The sequence below is a fragment of the Podarcis gaigeae genome (assembly GCF_964106915.1).
Source record: "Podarcis gaigeae genome assembly, chromosome: 10".
In the NCBI taxonomy this organism is placed as follows: Eukaryota; Metazoa; Chordata; class Lepidosauria; order Squamata; family Lacertidae; genus Podarcis; species Podarcis gaigeae.
Window position 1 is genome coordinate 30027770 of NC_139686.1, and position 16606 is coordinate 30044375.

General features: G+C 46.7%; 1 protein-coding gene across 1 annotated transcript in view; it reads left to right on the forward strand.

Moving 5' to 3' along the window:
* Positions 1–1289: 1289 nt before the first annotated feature.
* MGAT3 (beta-1,4-mannosyl-glycoprotein 4-beta-N-acetylglucosaminyltransferase) overlaps positions 1290–16606 on the forward strand; it is a 48002-nt gene continuing 32685 nt past the window's right edge. The window contains exon 1 of the mRNA XM_083701740.1: positions 1290–2450. The gene's annotated coding sequence lies outside the window, so the exon portion shown is untranslated. The remainder of the gene's footprint in view (positions 2451–16606) is intronic.

Consider the following 16606-nt stretch of genomic DNA (forward strand, 5'->3'; position numbering starts at 1 on the left):
CTTCAATGTGTTTCCTGGGAAGCAATTTAAAAATGAAATGAAAGGCCCTGTGCTCTGAAAGGCAACTTACAAATTCCTTTAATAAATGAACGAATTCATAGCTAAAAGTAATCAGTGACTCAATCAGTGGATGAACACAGCTTGAAAGGTCTTCATCTCTTCGTCCCTTGCCATGTCACAAGCCGTGCCCAAGAGGGACTTGTGCAACCGCACTGCCACATAGGATTCATAATCCCATTTGCTGGATTGCTGCATTTTCCCAGTGACAAAATAAACCAGTCTGAATGCTGGGGGAATATTAACTTGGCACAACAAATGTTCCACTTTGTAGAGAGGGGAGTAATTTGTATCACCGGCAAAACAAAATGAACAACGGCTGCTAACCTGTGCATGATTACTTGTGAGTAAGATGCACAGAACTCTGGAGCTTGGTTCTGAATAGAAATGCTGAGGATTGTGCTGACCTATACATTTATTGCCTAGAGGCAGTAACAGGGTAGCCTTTCCTTCTGCTTCATAGAGAGCAGTTCTCTCTTTTTGAAGGGATATTGGAGGATAGTCCTATGTCTGAAATGCTCTTTCCAGTCTAAGTCCAATCTATAGATCAAGATCCATCAGGAGGGAGAGCAGGGACCTTGAAGAGTGGTCCATTGACAGCAAACTGAGCAGCCACACTGGTCAGATGTACTGAATGACTGTATCAATGTCTAAATTTGCATCAATACATATAAGTTAGCCTATGTAAATTTTAGGTAAATATGTGCCTTCCATTTCCTGTTCTTTGGTGATGGATAGGTAGCAAGGAGCGTTTGCTGGAAGGCTCCTAAAATGCGCCCCGCCCCCATCATGGGTCTGCCAGTCTGAACTGGAGTGGAGCTGTTCCTCAAACTGCACCCCGACCCACCTATTTTTGCCACGGCCCTTTCTGGAACAGGGTCTCCGTTGTGCCCATTTTACAGACGGTGCCTTGAACGCGCAGCAGATTCAAATCCAGGCCTGGCCGGGTCCACTCCCAGCTGTCCGCTGCACCGTCCTGGCAGCTTTCCCTGCCCTTTCAGGTGCCTTGGGAAAGGGCCTACTCCCCACCGCCCGCCCCCTTCGGTCCCGAGCTTGGCGCATTCCTTCGCCCAGCACAAGTGGTCGTGCGGCCCAGTTCAGACACTCACCGAGCCCACCCCGCCGTCTCCTCCCCGCCGCTCCCACCCCTTCCCAACTCGGCTTCCAAACACAAGGCGTTCCTTTGTATTGCCTTCCATTGCAGAGGCAGAACAGGAGCGCCAGTGCACAAAAAGACACACACACACACACAGCTCTTTAAGCTGCAAAAACCGCCGCCAATTGCTAGGCGTAAATTTCCACACTCGAAATATCCGTCCCGTTTTTTTTCCTTTTTGTATTGTGAGGGGCGTCGGGTTGAGCTCGCTTTGAAGATGGTGGGGAGCCCACCCTCGACTCCTACCTAGATGCAAAAAAGAGAGAGCGCCTCTGGGGGTCACGATGATGCTCGGATGACTTAATCCCTCTCCTCCCGACGAGTCCTTTCTCTCCTCATTCCCTCCCCCGTCCTCCGCTCCCTTCCCTACTTTGCGTCGGGGTTGGGGGCGGGATATTTTTAAACCGGAGGAGGGACGGGAAGGTGGGGAAGGAGCTGCGGCGATCTGGCTTGGCGGGGGCAGAAGGAGGTTTTTTTGGGGGGGCTGAGACCTTCGGGGGCAGAGCGGCGGGCGGAAGGGGCACGGACGGACCCCCGCTCTCACGCACGCAGGGCTTTTGAATGACTGCAGCAGCAGCAGCATAGAGACCTGCCAGGCGAGGCGAGGCGAGGCGAGGCGGGAGGGAATGAGAGCAGCCCTCCCAACCTGATCTCTCTCTCCCCGTTAGCATCGGGCTCCCTCCTTTGGCGGCTCCGAGGAGGAGGAGGAGGAGGAGGCGGGGGAGGAGCCTCGGCCGCATTATTATTAGAAGTATTAGTATTATTCTTGCGCGAGGAGGTGATTTCCTCCCCCCGCCGCACACATTCCCTATTTCTGCCCGGATCCATTGCCTCTCTCTCTCTCTCTCTCTCTCTCTCTCTCTCTCTCTCTCTCTCTCTCTCTCTGCGCCTTCATAATCACCACCATCTTCATCATCCTCCCCTCTCTTCATCCTGCGCTCCCTTCGCCTCTCTCTCTCTCTCTCTCCCCAAACTACGCTCCGCACCCCGGTGTGTGGGTCGCTCGCCTCCTCCCTCCCCTGCAGAGGCTGCTGTTGGAGGGGGGAAGGAGGAGGAGCAGGGGGGTGGAGGGCTTTCGCCCCGGCTGAGCCATGCCGGGGGGCGGCCACGGCTGCCGGAATCAGGGATGGGGCGAGAGGCTGCTGCGGAGTCCAGCATCTCCCCACCGGGGGCCCGCGAGGCAGAGGAGCCGCCGCCGCCGCTGCCGCCGCCGCTGCTGAAAAACAACGGGCGATGGGTAAGTGGGAGAAGCCCCCCCTCACTGCCCCCCACCCGCCGTCATGCTCTTCTCTCCGGCCCTTCTTCCCCGCTTCCCCCCTTCCCACTTGCACTCCGAAACCCCCACTCCCCATCCTACTGCTACCCTTCCCTGCCCCATCCCACCCATCTTCCCTTTTGACGTGTGTTCCCATTCCACCCCACATCGCTCCTGACCCCAAGGGTCTCCCTTGCCACTTGTGCCTCCTCGCTTCGTCCCTCCCCCCCCCCCACCAGATCGTCAGATCTTTGTGTATGGTTAGGAAAGGGGGGGGGCTTCTTTGGAGGCACAATTATTTTAAGACTCTAGGGGTGCGGGAAGAGGTCATAATCAGCCCATTCTTTGAGTCAGGGAGCTAATGGTGTTCTGGGGACCAGACACTCTGCACCATCCATCCAGGAGGAAACTCCAAGTGTTTTTGATCTTTCACTTGCCTTACTTCACTCTGAGCCTTAGAAATAATGGGGGGGGGGGGTGTTGCAGATGTGTGTGTGTGTTGGGAGGGTAAGGGGTGGCAGGGATTCTGCCATCGCTCCCCCAATCTCTGCTGCTGCTTGTGATATGGGGAAAAGAGGGAAGGGGGTGTGTGTTTGGGTTTCCTTCTCCTTAGCACTGTAGGGAAACGACCCACCTGTATCTGCAGGGATGGCTAAGACATGACCAGAGAGAAGATGCTGCCCTTTCTGAAAGACCATAACCCCAGCATCTCTCTCTCTCTCTCTCTCTCTCTCTCTCTCTCTCTCTCTCTCTCTCTGTGTGTGTGTGTCTGTCTCTGGAGGTGGGGGTTGATGGGGATCTCCTGCATAGATTGCAAGCCCACTCTGCCTTTCCCACCCTACAGAGAGAGAGAGAGAGAGAGAGAGAGAGAGAGATACACCTCAAAGCATGGCTGGGAACCTACAAGCACAGGCACTGCAGCAACAGCCCATCTGCTGCCCAGCTCTCAATGCCAGGAGGGCACTGATGGTGTATTTGTGCCAAGCCTGCACCGTGCTATAGGCAATAAATAAGGGGGGGGGAGAGATGAGATAAAGAGAGGTGCGATTTTGATCACTTATTCTATAGAATAAGCACAGGTTTTCCTTTTCGATCCACTCCCTCAAGCATATTGCTCATTGTGTTGTTGATTTTAAATGATCCCTAGACAGGGTTTGATACAGAAGCTGGGCTTCTTTCCCTTGGCTTATACATAGGGCCACTGGCAATGTCTGAAGATGCACAGCTAGACAGACAGAGCTCTCCCTCTCTGTATATTGTGGTGAAGGAGGGACCATCCGGTGCTGCTCCATCCCAGGGAGATGTGATTGTCTGCTGGAGCACAACAAAGGTGTTGTGGGGGGGGGGGGAGTGGAGCCTGTGCTGCAGATGTAAACCTACTTAGGCAGTATTATGGAAAGAAGGGGTGGGGAGAGCAAGCAGGAGGGATGGAAGAGAAAGAAGACTTGGACCCCCCCCCCCAGCTTTCCTTTCTCCAGGGATTTGTGGGTTCTACCTGCTGAGTTCTTTTCTTGGGCAACATTAAATCTGTCCTCTTGGCACATTTTCAGGACCACTAAATAGATCAGGCAAGAGCAAATATTCCCCCAAAGTAGAATTTTCACAGTTAGGAAAGCTGTCCCCATCAGCAGCAAGGATAGCATAGCAGAGCTTTTTTGCCTGTTGAAAGTTCTTCACACAAACCATCTCAGTAATATTTAGAACAACCCTGTTAGGTAGGGCAGTATTTTTATCCCCATATTTGTAGGTGGAAGGCCAGTAGTGGCTTGCCAAAGACAACCTGGTGAGTTTGAGTTAGATCTGAACCAGGGACATACTTGGCAATCATTTATGGGCTGCTTTTGCACATATGTACATCACATGAGTCAATGCACCATGGCTGGGAGTGGAATATATGAACTTGACTACACTGAAAAAGTATAGATTCTGAGTTGGAGCATTTTGTGATATAAATAACCATGTGTGGTGATAGATTGCAGCTGACTCTTTCACACATGCCAGTCATCACTTGATGTTGCAGTCATCATGGGATGAACTTGCATGTTGAGCTAGACCTTAGGCTGAGAGTGTTACTCAGTTAACCAACAAATTTCCTGGAGGTTCAGATGCGTTTATGCCCCTCCGCAGTCACTGCTGAGAGTGGAAGGGGCTGAGTCATCCGTAAATCCCAAAATATACATACATTTCAGCAGAAACTGAATCATCCACAAGGCTCACTACCTTCCTATACATAGGAGCACAGGAAGATGCATCCTACCAAGTCACACTGGCAATTGACCAAAAGGTTGGTGGTTGATGGCCACCCAGGGATGGTGGTGGGCAGGATTCCTGCATTGCAGAAGTTGGACTAGATGACCCTCAGGATCCCTTCCAACTCTACAATTCTCTGGTTCTGCATGCAAAGCATGTGATCTACCATTGACCTATGGCCCTTCCCTGACCTACAGCCCCTCAACTCCCTATACAGCAGAGCTTAGATCACGAGGAATCACAAATATCAAGAAAAGCAGCCCATTCCCCCATTCCTTGGAACTGCTGTGCTTCTCCCTCCACACCAGCATTTTTTTTAATGGCACAAGCTTTAATGGACTACCACCCATGCCATCAGATTCATTATGTGCTAGTCCCACGCACATGCTAGAGTGGTGGGATTGTAAGCAGAAGAAAAAGTAAATGCAGGAAAGCAGAGAGGCAGTGATAATTACGTGATGAGCAGAGTGGCCACACATTCCCAAACAAATCCTTGTGTCACCTGGAAATTCTTCATTTAATTTTTCCTATTGATTATCTCTTTTCCATCGATGTTATCTAATCCACCAAACTCTAGTCACTATAATCTATAGTACCTTTCCCTTCCCCCTGCACTGGATGGCAGGGCATGCCATATGGTATGTGATCCATGTGTGCTGCAAATCTGGGGTCAAATTTGACATCAACTAGGAACTGGGTGACATTTTTTCAGAAACTTGAAAATAGTACAATAGGGCTATCGCCGCCTGTTGGTATGTGTGCTCTCTTTTTTCCTATCCCATTGCCCTTTGGTCCAGCAGAATTTGCATTGCTTGGAAAATCTGCTTTGCCTATAGTGGGATGGATTTTTTTTTTTTTTTTAAATGCATGTTACTGTGGTTCTTCTGTACTTCATTCAGATTTCTGAAAGACTGTAGTCAGTACTCAGCCTGGATAGAAGAGGGGAACATAGGAAGCTGCCTTATATGAAGCCAGACCATTGAGACACCCATCTCAGTGTTGTCTTCACAGACTGGCAGTGGCTCTTCAGGATTTCATTGCAGGATTCTCTCCCAGCCTGACCTGGAGATGCTGGGGATTGAACATGTGACCTTCTGCATGCAAAACAGATGCTCTACCACTGAGCTACGGCCCCTTTCCCTGAAGCCCCGCCTCCAAAGATAAGTTCTATTCCAAATAGAGAAGTAAAAGTGGGGATAATCTGTGCAGCATTTGGTGAGACAACAGAGACAGGGGCATTAAAAAACAAACCAACCCTAGGTCTAGGAAGATGGCATTTCGTCTGTGTCTTTTGGAGGGGAGAAATGCCCAAATCTTCCCTTCCCTGATGCCCTTTGAGAATCCTTGAGTCTCTGCAGTGAAGTCTTGTTGTAAACAGTAGACTTGGACTGAAGCCTACAATTACCACAGGCTGTGGCAAAGCTCCCAGCCTAGTAGCTGGACCGACTGACTCAAGGTAGCTTTGCAGTAGAGACAGGAAGTTTGCTGCAGGTGTGACATCCTTTCCTGCTGGGGCGCTGTGCCAGATATCTATATCCCTTGGTTTGGATTCTGCAAATATGCAGACGACCCAAAACTGGATGCAGAGTGCACCCAGCCAAATGCGGAGAGGGAACCTGACCAATTTTCCCTGCGGGTGCCAGTTCACATTAACAAGGCCCTTTCCCAGATTGCTGTCCAAGCAGCTGCTTCTAATACCATCATGTTTCTTTGCGTCTGTGATGCCTGCTTGAAATGCCACCGTATCCCTCAAGCACTTTGAGCTGCTTCAGGGACATGCTATGGCCTCTTCCATATAGAAAATATCAGGCAGGCAGACAGAGATGCAGCTGAAAAAATGGTTTTTTTTTTGTATTGCATCCTAGGATTTATTTTGATATAAACACACACTATACTCATGAAAGACAACCAGGAGACTGGAAACTGAACACACCTTGTCAGAAATCAGAGTCTCTTAGGTGTAATCATTTTCTATCCAGAGTCCATGTGCTTATCAAAGTGCTGGTTTAGGGTTGTTTTTCCATTTGTCCTTATTTGCTCCTTGTGCCTGTATTTTTGTGGGCGTGCTTGCATAGTAAGCTGAAAGTGGTGCATGCACATTACTATGGGATGTACACAAAGCATACAGAGTGGCCAGGGACTAGAAGACATTTTAGGGTTGCCAACTCTTTCCTGCACGGTTTCTATACCTATTTCAGCTTTGGGAGAAGCAAAATTTAGCTGGTGAATGGTTAGCGCATCTCCATGCTTTTCCTGCTGAATTTCTGTTTGCTGTTAAAGGCACAGGAGCCATGACGAAAAGAAATTTGGTAGCCATGAGAGAAACTCAGCAACAAATAATTTTAAAAGCTGGTGAAAGAAATTCTTTTTTTGGATCTTTTAAAAGAAAGGTTGGATAGATAGCCAATATAATCTCACTTTCTCTGTTCTTTCTGAACCAGAAGAGGCAGCTGAGGTGTTAGAAAGGTGCTTGGGGGCTGTGATGGGCTGAATGTGGCCAATAAGTTGAAGCCGAATCCTGAATAGGCAGAGGTGTGATTTGTCCCAAGTTCTCACACCCAGACAGTCTGTTATGGATGGATTTGCATTGCTCTGGAAGGGCTGGTCTGTTGGTTGGGGGTGCTTCAGGGATTCAACACGGTCACTGGAGGCTCAGGATACCTCAGGGGGGATAACAGTGCCTTTTTGAAGCTATAGCCGGTTCACCAGCTAGAGCCTCTTTTGGACAACAATGATTTGTGCCCTGTGCTCTAGTCACTTCCTGGCTGGATTATTGCAGTGCACACCTATGTGGGACTGCCATTGAATACAACATGGATTCAGCAAATGCCAGAGACACACCTCATTGCCCTGGACTTTGACACCTGAGATGTGTGTTTCCATCTTATTTTTGCAACTGTGAGCTGTTTTGAACTGTTCTTAACATTGTATGTTAATTGTTGTAAGCTGTCCCGGGACCTTAGGGAGTGAAGGGTAGGTCATAAATTAAAATAATGTAGTAGTAGTAGTAATAATAATAATAATGATGATGATGATGATGATGATGATGATGATGTGTGAATCTATATCCAGAAAGTTTGCAGCATGTTCTTGTAGGTGGGGGACTTTTGTAAAAGCAGAACCTCCCTTTGTTTGATCCTTGGTCCATCACCCCCACTTGACTCTCCCCTAGCCCATCATGTAGCACGATCTCCCCCAGTCTGGTGTTCTCCAGCTGTTTGGGACTACCACTGACTGGGAACTAATGGGAGTAGTATAAAACAGCTGAAGGGCACCAGGCTGTGGCAGACTGAGGAAGGCCTCTTCCTCCTTTCTTATATTGTACCTTCTGGGCAGCCACTGCAACCGTTCTGTGGAGGACTTACACACTACCAGGCCCTCAGAAATGCTCCATGCTTCTATTCGCCCTTGACCTAAAAATGGCTAAATATGCATATACCCAAGATCTACAGTTTTACTTATTTCACCGCATCAATACTGCTTAATTAAATAATAACAATCTCTTGAGAGGTTTACATAAAATAGTAGGAACGTCTGATATACTTGAACAGTTAAGGAGTGTGTATATAACCTGATTGCAGCTTATGCCATCTCTCTCTCTCTCTCTCTCTCTCTCTCTCTCTCTCTCTCTCACACACACACACACACACACACACACACAAACACACACACACACAAACAGCTGTGTGTTAATCTTTTGGCTGGGGGATAAAACTCTGCACGGGGACAGAGGTCTTATCAAGCTGCCGCTGGATTTCCTGTCACAAGCTTTCTTAAGAACATCTTGAAGATTAAAAAAAGAAAGAAAGCCAGAATGGGCAGATTGGATGAAGGAATGGAGTCGGGGGAGGAGGGCAGGATAAGTGCCAGTGGGGACTACCCGCCCAGGAAATTCTCCTGTAAAAGCCCCATTGAAACAGACAGGGGCAATGGTCAGAGCTTCCCCAGAGGGCTGTGACTAACGGTTGCCAAGGCTGGCAAGGCTCGAGGTGGGGCCGCGCTCTCTGAAACGGGCTCTTTGTACATTGTTGGAATCTGTGACCCAGTCAGAATGGGATACGGTTTGAGGAGGAGGTGGCAGTGCTGAGGAAGCCTGGCACAGCCTGCAGCCATGCCAGGGTGGGTGGCCGGCCATTGCCTGGCATATCAAGCCCAGCTCATATCTCTGGGTCAGGTCATGTGCACCAAGGCTTACACTCACTGCGCATCGCCTGCGGTTGCACACTGGTGGGTGTGGGCAGTGCTTTCTCCTCTTCCGCCCTGCTGGGGGTGAGCACAAAGCAGGGGGAGAAGTATTTTCCGCTCGGTGTGCCACCAGGTTGGCAGGTGTCGTGTGCTGTGAGTAGTCAAGCCATTCTGCTTTCCCCTTAAGGTTGTCATGAGAAGAATGGCTGCAGGACATTGTGTCCCCTGTTTGTTTGCTTTTTATTTATGGACATTTTCCAGCATACAATACAATAAATAACAAACTAATCTAAATAAAAATTAAAAACAAAAGCAAAAAAGAGGGAGAGGGGAAGAAAATACAAAGTCCCCTATCGGAGGTAGATCTTAACTCTTATCACAGATAAAAGCTGGCAAATGCTCCCAGCTCTCACCTGGCAGCTTCCCTTTCTTCTCCCAGCCCCCATCCTGGGAGATCTTCCCTTCCCTGCTTCTCAAACAGGGTCTTTCCCCTTCCATCCATCACCTTCCTCTGCATTCCCTCATTAACTCAGAGCATCAAGAAACAGAACGAAACATAAGGAAGAATAAAGTGGATAGAAGAAGAAAGAAAAAGAGAAAACTCAGGAAATTTAAACCAGGCACACAGTAACCATGACCCCAGTCCAGGTAACCATGCTGATGCCAGCATGGTGATTGCTTCAGTCTAAGGTCCTGATCAAGCAGATTAATTGTGTATTGGCTTGAATCCAAGATAAAATTGACTAGTGGAGTTGCACTAATGGAGACAAGCCCTCAGGTGCTCATACGGGCCGTAGGTCAGTGGTAGAGCGTCGGCTCTACATGCCAAAGGTCCCGGGTTCAATGCCCTGCAGTTCCAAGTAGGGCTGTGAAAGAGCCCAGCCTGAAACCCTGAGGAGCTGCTGCCAGTCAGTGTAGGTGGACCAATGGTCTAGCCCAATATAAGGCAGCTCCCTGTATTCACCCAGGACATAGAGCTGTAGGTTCTGAGGTGTCTCTAGACTGGCCTTTATCAACTTTCCCAGCTGTAGTTGGACTACATCTCCCATCATTCCTAGCCAGCATGGCCAGTGCTCAGGGATGATGTGGGGACCCAAAGTTGAGAAAGGCTGCTCTAGACCATTCATTCCCAAACTGGGAGAATTGCAGGTGTGCTGTGAAAATTAAGGGAATTAGGTTACAATCCTATGCTCACTTTCTTGGGAGTCAGACAGAGGGGCTAACTCCTGAGTAAACATGCAGAGCCTTGTACTGTTCAGAAAAAGCTCCTGTGAGTCCGAAGTACCTATCCAAGAAGGAGGCTACATGCTTGGCATTCTTCTCACGCCACCCTCCTCGAGCCACGTTGTGATGCTGAGATCTGATCAGATCCCAGCCTTGCAAAGTGGCATAGGGCTGACTCGGCCGGGTGGGTGGTGCAAGTTGCGCCCCCCCCAAATGTACCCAGGGCGAGCACCCTGACAGTCCCCCACCCCATGCTACGCCCCTGCCCTGCAGTGCTGGTGTGTGTGCATAAATCAGCCTACTGTAGAAAGGTATGATATGCATTTGTTGCTCCACCCACTTTTGCCTGAGCCCCACCCACCACTGACCTGTGGCCCCTGGAAGATTGCCCGGAATGGGATGTGGCCCTCAGGCTGAAAGGTGTTCCTCATCTACACTGGCTGCCAGCTGCTCTCTAGACTTTTGGGCAGGAGTCTGTCCCAGCCCTACTTGGAGGTGCCAGGGATTTAACCTGGGACTTTCTGCAAGCATCAGCCCTTCCCCAATGTGCCACCTTCATTCTCCACGTCTACGGAAGTATTGCTTCTGGTATATACTCTGTTCCTCATGTCCTAAGAAACACTTCCCTGTGAAATGTACAGCCTCCATGAGCAGCTTCATATGCCAGCTTAATATTATCTGCTGCAGCAATGCTGATTGTTGTTCTAAGGACAACACGTGGATAGTTCATTTTAGAGTATTTCTCCAGGAAAGTGCATCAGAATAAGCAGCCCCATTAATTAATGTGAAATAGCTAAGGCGGTTAACAAAATCAAAAGAGCATTTAAAAAGGAAGTCATCAGTTTAAAATGGCATTTAAAGCATAACATAAACCTCCTAGACCTGACTTCTGCTGCGTACAAACCTTACCTTTAAAGCACATCCCCGGCCCCACCAAAGTATCCTGGAAACTGTAGTTTGCTAAGGGTGCTGGGAATTGTAGCTCTGTGAGAGGTAACCCACCATTCCCAGAATTCATTGGGGGGGGGTGCTTTAAACGTATGGTGTGGGCAGTCTCCATCTCCTAAACAGCAGATGAGATGTTATGCCTGGATTATCTCATGTCTACTTGAGACTGCAGGTCGGAGCTCACATGATTGAATGGTTCTCCATCCAAAGAAGTCCTAAAACTAAATGTCTGATAGAAGCCTTCTTCCAGCAATATTCTTTTTCTGTAAGCACAAAATCCTTTTTCTTCATCGTGTCATCAGCACCCTATCATGTGAACTCCCAGTTGTATGCCAAAGTCATAAACAGGTTTATGAAAAGTAAATGGCCCTTCTAATGATGCCTCTCCCTGGCTGTTGTGGCCTTTCTGAAAATATAAAGCTCAAACCCTGATGCCAGCGACCTTTGGACTCCTGATTCATTAGGGCTCACTTGAAAGTTATGGCTGCTGTAGGTTTCATAATGACAGCAAATGTTTAACATACACAGAAAGGAGCCTGCTGTATAGATACACTGTCTAAAATGTCTTTAAAGTCAACAATCTTTTTATGGATGATTGTTGTGTTGGCTTCAGCCTTGCTGGTAAGGATACTAAACAAATAACTGAAGACGAACAATACGAGGAAAGCAGCGCATCTCAAAGGGAGAGGAACTCGGAGAATAATAAGCAATTAGCCCAAAGACAGACGTCATCATGGCAGATTGCTTTAAAATAAACTTCTACAAGCTATTGTTATAACTTGGAAGGCAGAAATCCATGCCAACCTGCTGCAACTCACCCAGATATCTACCAGGAGATCCAAGGATAACTTCAGCCTGCTCCTGATTGACAAGAGTTCTCTGCTTGCTGTCTCACCCTGCCCCCCTCTAGACCAGCCCTACCATTAGGCAAAAAGTGGACAGTGGCCTGTCCTGGGGCCCCTAAACTAGCCTGCTGACTTCAGATATGCTATCCTGGACAGTGTTTAGGTTACTTGTAGGTTCCAGCAGGCCCAACAGATCATGGGGTGGCAAAATCCCACACAGTGGTGACCCTGTGGGCGCCCTGCCGTCTCTTGCTGCTGCTGCTGGGGTGCAGAAGAATTTGGGCATTCTTGGCAATGCTCTTAGGTATACACTCCACTTCTTTAGGGAATGCAAAGCAATTAGCAAGCACTGGGGGAGGAAGCGTAATTAGCTAAGGAATCTCACGTTTGTGGCCAATTTGCATTAATCAGCCCCAGGTGGGAAGTAAGTAGCACTACCTCCATTTCACAGAATGGGAAACAGAGGCTCTGCAGAATGTAATTTACTCTTCTGAAGAATACCAGAAGGGACCAACATCCAGTCTACTAACAGTGTAATGCTATATGTGTCTGTTTAGAAGTATGTCCCATTGATTCCTGAGACATACAGTACTCCCAACTAGGTGGGGAAAGGAGTGTAGCCAGGAGTTTCTGGGTAATGGCTCAATCAAAGAAGTAGAAAAGCAGCTTCTCAGTAGGTAAGAAGTGGGTTTGTTCCACTTTAACCTCTCTACTGTTTTTATTTCTTTTTGTTTCTGCTCTTATCCATTCCTGTATCTTCCCAGAGTTTTGTTTCCTGGTCAATGCAGCCTTACATACATTAAATAAATAATTATACCCTAACAGTGAAACCTATGGGCCATGTTACTGAGGGAAATTAATCTGCAGTGAGGATCCTCTTCCTCTATTTTTAAAACATGTTTATATATATTTATTCAATCAAAAACATAAGAAAATAAATAAGCTCCAATTGAGGGGGGGATACAACTGAATAAAAATAACAAAAAAAGAGTACAAATTTGGTTGGTTGTGTTTCTTGGGAATAATAATTAGTAGTGTTGGAGGATAGTAAACGTTCCTTTTTAAAGATTTGTATTGCTTGCAAGTATCAGTCTTATGTTATTCACAGTTGAGGCTGACGGGTGCATTTTTGACTATTGTAAAATCTTTCCAGGTATAGGACTGAAGTTGCTGTATACCCTATTGACTTCAGTGCATAACCAGCTGCCTTTTACTGAGTCAGGTCACTGCCTCATCTAGTTCAGTACCTTCCACACCTGTTGAAAATTGCAGAGGGTCTTGGCAGAACACTTAATGGTTTTTGTGCCAGTTGTAGCATTTGTAATGTACTACGCTAAATGCTGTGTGGTTTTAACTGTATTTTTATTTCTCATGTTGTGCTGAAGGGTGGGGAAATTCCTTATTTCTTGGCGTCAACAGATTGCCACCATTAAAAACAAATATATTAAAACTGAACTTCTTGATCCTAGCCTCCCATTAACTTTTTTAGATAAAAGATGACAGCAGCTTATTAATGAGTTTACCCAACAACAGCAGCTGGGTGTAACTACCATGTACAGTACAGACCTATTAGAAAAGGGTATTTTGCTATCCTCCTACTCCTACTATGACTTCAAGTTTGTTCTTCTCACCTTTGTTCCCATTTATTGGATATCTTTCTCACTGCTTCCTTTCAAATGCCTCTTCCCCATATCACTTCTGATCCATTCTGTTCACCTTCCCGGAGTACTTACAGGTTGTAAGAATGACTGGCAGCCACTGCACCCACCGTTCTGCACAGACATGTCTCAGACCACCTGAATGAAGCTCACAGACCCCAATCCCTGGCCTACACTGACTGGCAACAGACAGTAAGAGTGCATGGAGGCATGGGCTGCAAGATCTGAAAGCACTTGCAATGCAATCCTGCGCATTGACTTAAGAGCAGCCCCATTGAACTTACTGACACAATTTCCAATAAAACTGCAAAGGGATAGGGAGCTCAGGGGGCGGGGGAAGCAATACAGAATGTCAAGCCCTCTTTAGTACTTGCATTTGTAGAAATGCAACTTTTGAAACAAGAACTCTCACCCTCTCCCCTATTATGGAAGCAAACGCCATTTATTTATGGAATTTCAAGTAATGTACTTAGACTCACAGCCAAGAAAGTGCTTTTGCAATTTGCTTTTATTCAGAGTTAGGTGTGCTTAAGCCTCATTTCCACACACGCCCAGACTTCTAGAAATAGGTTTTGCTGAAATGAGTGGGATGGACTTATGGAACCCATGAATATGTTTGGGACTGGAGAAGGTTCACCTGGGATACACCTGTTGTTAATTTTTTAAAACAAACAAAACCACAGTGTTAGAGACACTCCTTTAAGCGGCTACCCTGCATAAAATCTCTTGCTAGTCTGCAATCTTCCTTGTGTAATTGCTATGTTGGTTTTAGTTACAGTAAGATAGTTAACGTAGCACTAAGAATAATTAGAATTGAACTGAAAACAAGGCTATGAAAACAACTGTCTTGCAACTTGCAACACTGATGCCTTGAGAAGCCTGTTTCTCCTTGTGCAGTGGTGGAGGGTATTGAGTCCATTTGGGCACTGAGGCATAGATCTGCTTCAAATCTATATACTGTACTTAATACCACTTTAACTTCATGGTGTTCCCCATGAGTAGGGAACCCTACTCTTCGATGCTGGTAGTTTTTAGAGATTGCTTGCCCATCTGACAGAACAATGATGCTGTTGCTTCCTAGGAAGAGGTTGTTGCTAAAACTGACTTACATCTGTGATTGTGGATTGAGGTGTTCAGGACTGGTGAGTGTAGTATTATTGGGATCAAGAAAGGGTGAAACTTTGGGCTTGGACTGAGCTGAGTGCAACTTCAGGTGTTCTGATGTGCCAGACACTTGTAAACCACATGGGAATTAATGATCTTTGCTAATCCTAATGGCAGACTAGTACATGAGCAGAATCAGGACAGGTAGCATACGGTTCATAATAATACAATAGACAGTGCACAAAACCCCTGTCTTAATCGGTGACCTCCCTTTTCTGGCTTAGCACTATAGTACTGAAAAGACTATAGTACTGAAAAAAGCAGGGACCCAGATGGAGCAGGGACTCGGTTGGCGCTGTGGGTTAAACCACAGAGCCTAGGACTTGCCAATCAGAAGGTCTGCGGTTCGAATCCACGCGACGGGGTGAGCTTCCGTTGCTCAGTCCCTGCTCCTGCCAACCTAGCAGTTCGAAAGCACATCAAAGTGCAAGTACATAAATAGGTACCGCTCCCGCGGGAAGGTAAATGGCGTTTTTGTGCACTGCTCTGGTTCACCAGAAGCAGCTTAGTCATGCTGGCCACATGACCCAGAAGCCAATAAAGCAAGATGAGCGCCACAACCCCAGAGTCGGCCACGACTGGACCTAATGGTCAGGGGTCCCTTTACCTTACTGAAAAGAGGTGCCAGTTCTCTGAAGCCTGAAACAAAAGGAGAAGAACCTCTTAGGGAGAGGCAGAGGCTGGCAAGAGAGAGAGATAGTCTGATGCAGTTTATTTAGAATAGAGCAAAAATTCTCTATGAACCAAGCAGAAAATGAGATTGCCCTTGTTCTGGCCCTTTAACACGAGAAGTAAACAAACAATTTAACGCCTGTGTTGCAAACAATAGTCAGTAATACCCAAGGCAACACGATGATCAAATACAATGATACGATATCAATATACACTCTTTATATAATATGAAATACCGTACAGTATATGAAAACACATAAACAGAAAACTTATGAATCTCTGAAAGTCACAAAATATGGATTCTCTTGAAAACATAAAACCAGATAACCATAAGTCTTATAAGTCTCTGAAAGTCTTTGAAGACTATGCAAGTCTCTGAAAGAAGCAATGTATCAGATTCTTATCTGGTGAAAACAGGCTGTAAGGCTTTGTTTATTATGTCCAATGCTGCCGAAGTAGTTCGCAAACAGACGTTGTGAACAGTGATTCTAGATATGCCCACTGTTTCGTAGAATTCTTCTTCAGCACAGCAGAAGGATACACAAATGCTTCATAAACCCATCTATACAGTGAAGTATAACACCAATTGCTATGGAGCAGTGGTCATAAAGTTATGCCCAGTGACTACATAACTGAAGATGCCATAAACAGCCTGTTTTCACCAGATAAGAATCTGATACATTGCTTCTTTCAGAGACTTGCATAGTCTTTAACATGAGAAGGCAGATTAAGAAAAACCTGGAAAAACCAGTTCACATTTAAAGGTGAGTCTATATTATTTGCACTTTCCAAAATGATACATGAAATGAAACACAGAGCCATCCTTCAAAATTTGCAATTCTCTAAATTTTTAGTGCAGCTCTCCAGTCAATGACATGTACAATAGTGCATATACTGAGGTGAAGTCTGCATTAAAATACATACAATGGTGAAAATACCACACCAAAATGCAATATCTATGGGGAAATAGCTTTCCAAAAATGAGTCTATTTGGAGAAATTCTCACTTAATGCTAATTAGTTTTCATGAGGGTTTTTTTAAAATGCAAACAGATGTGGAAATATGAAGAACTGAAATTAAGAATAAAAAATAAGAAACCGAGAGAAACCAAAATTGACGCATCCCTGCTAGCGAGAGAGGAAACAGACCAAGCACATTCTGGCTGAGGTTACGTTGGACATACGAGAACTAC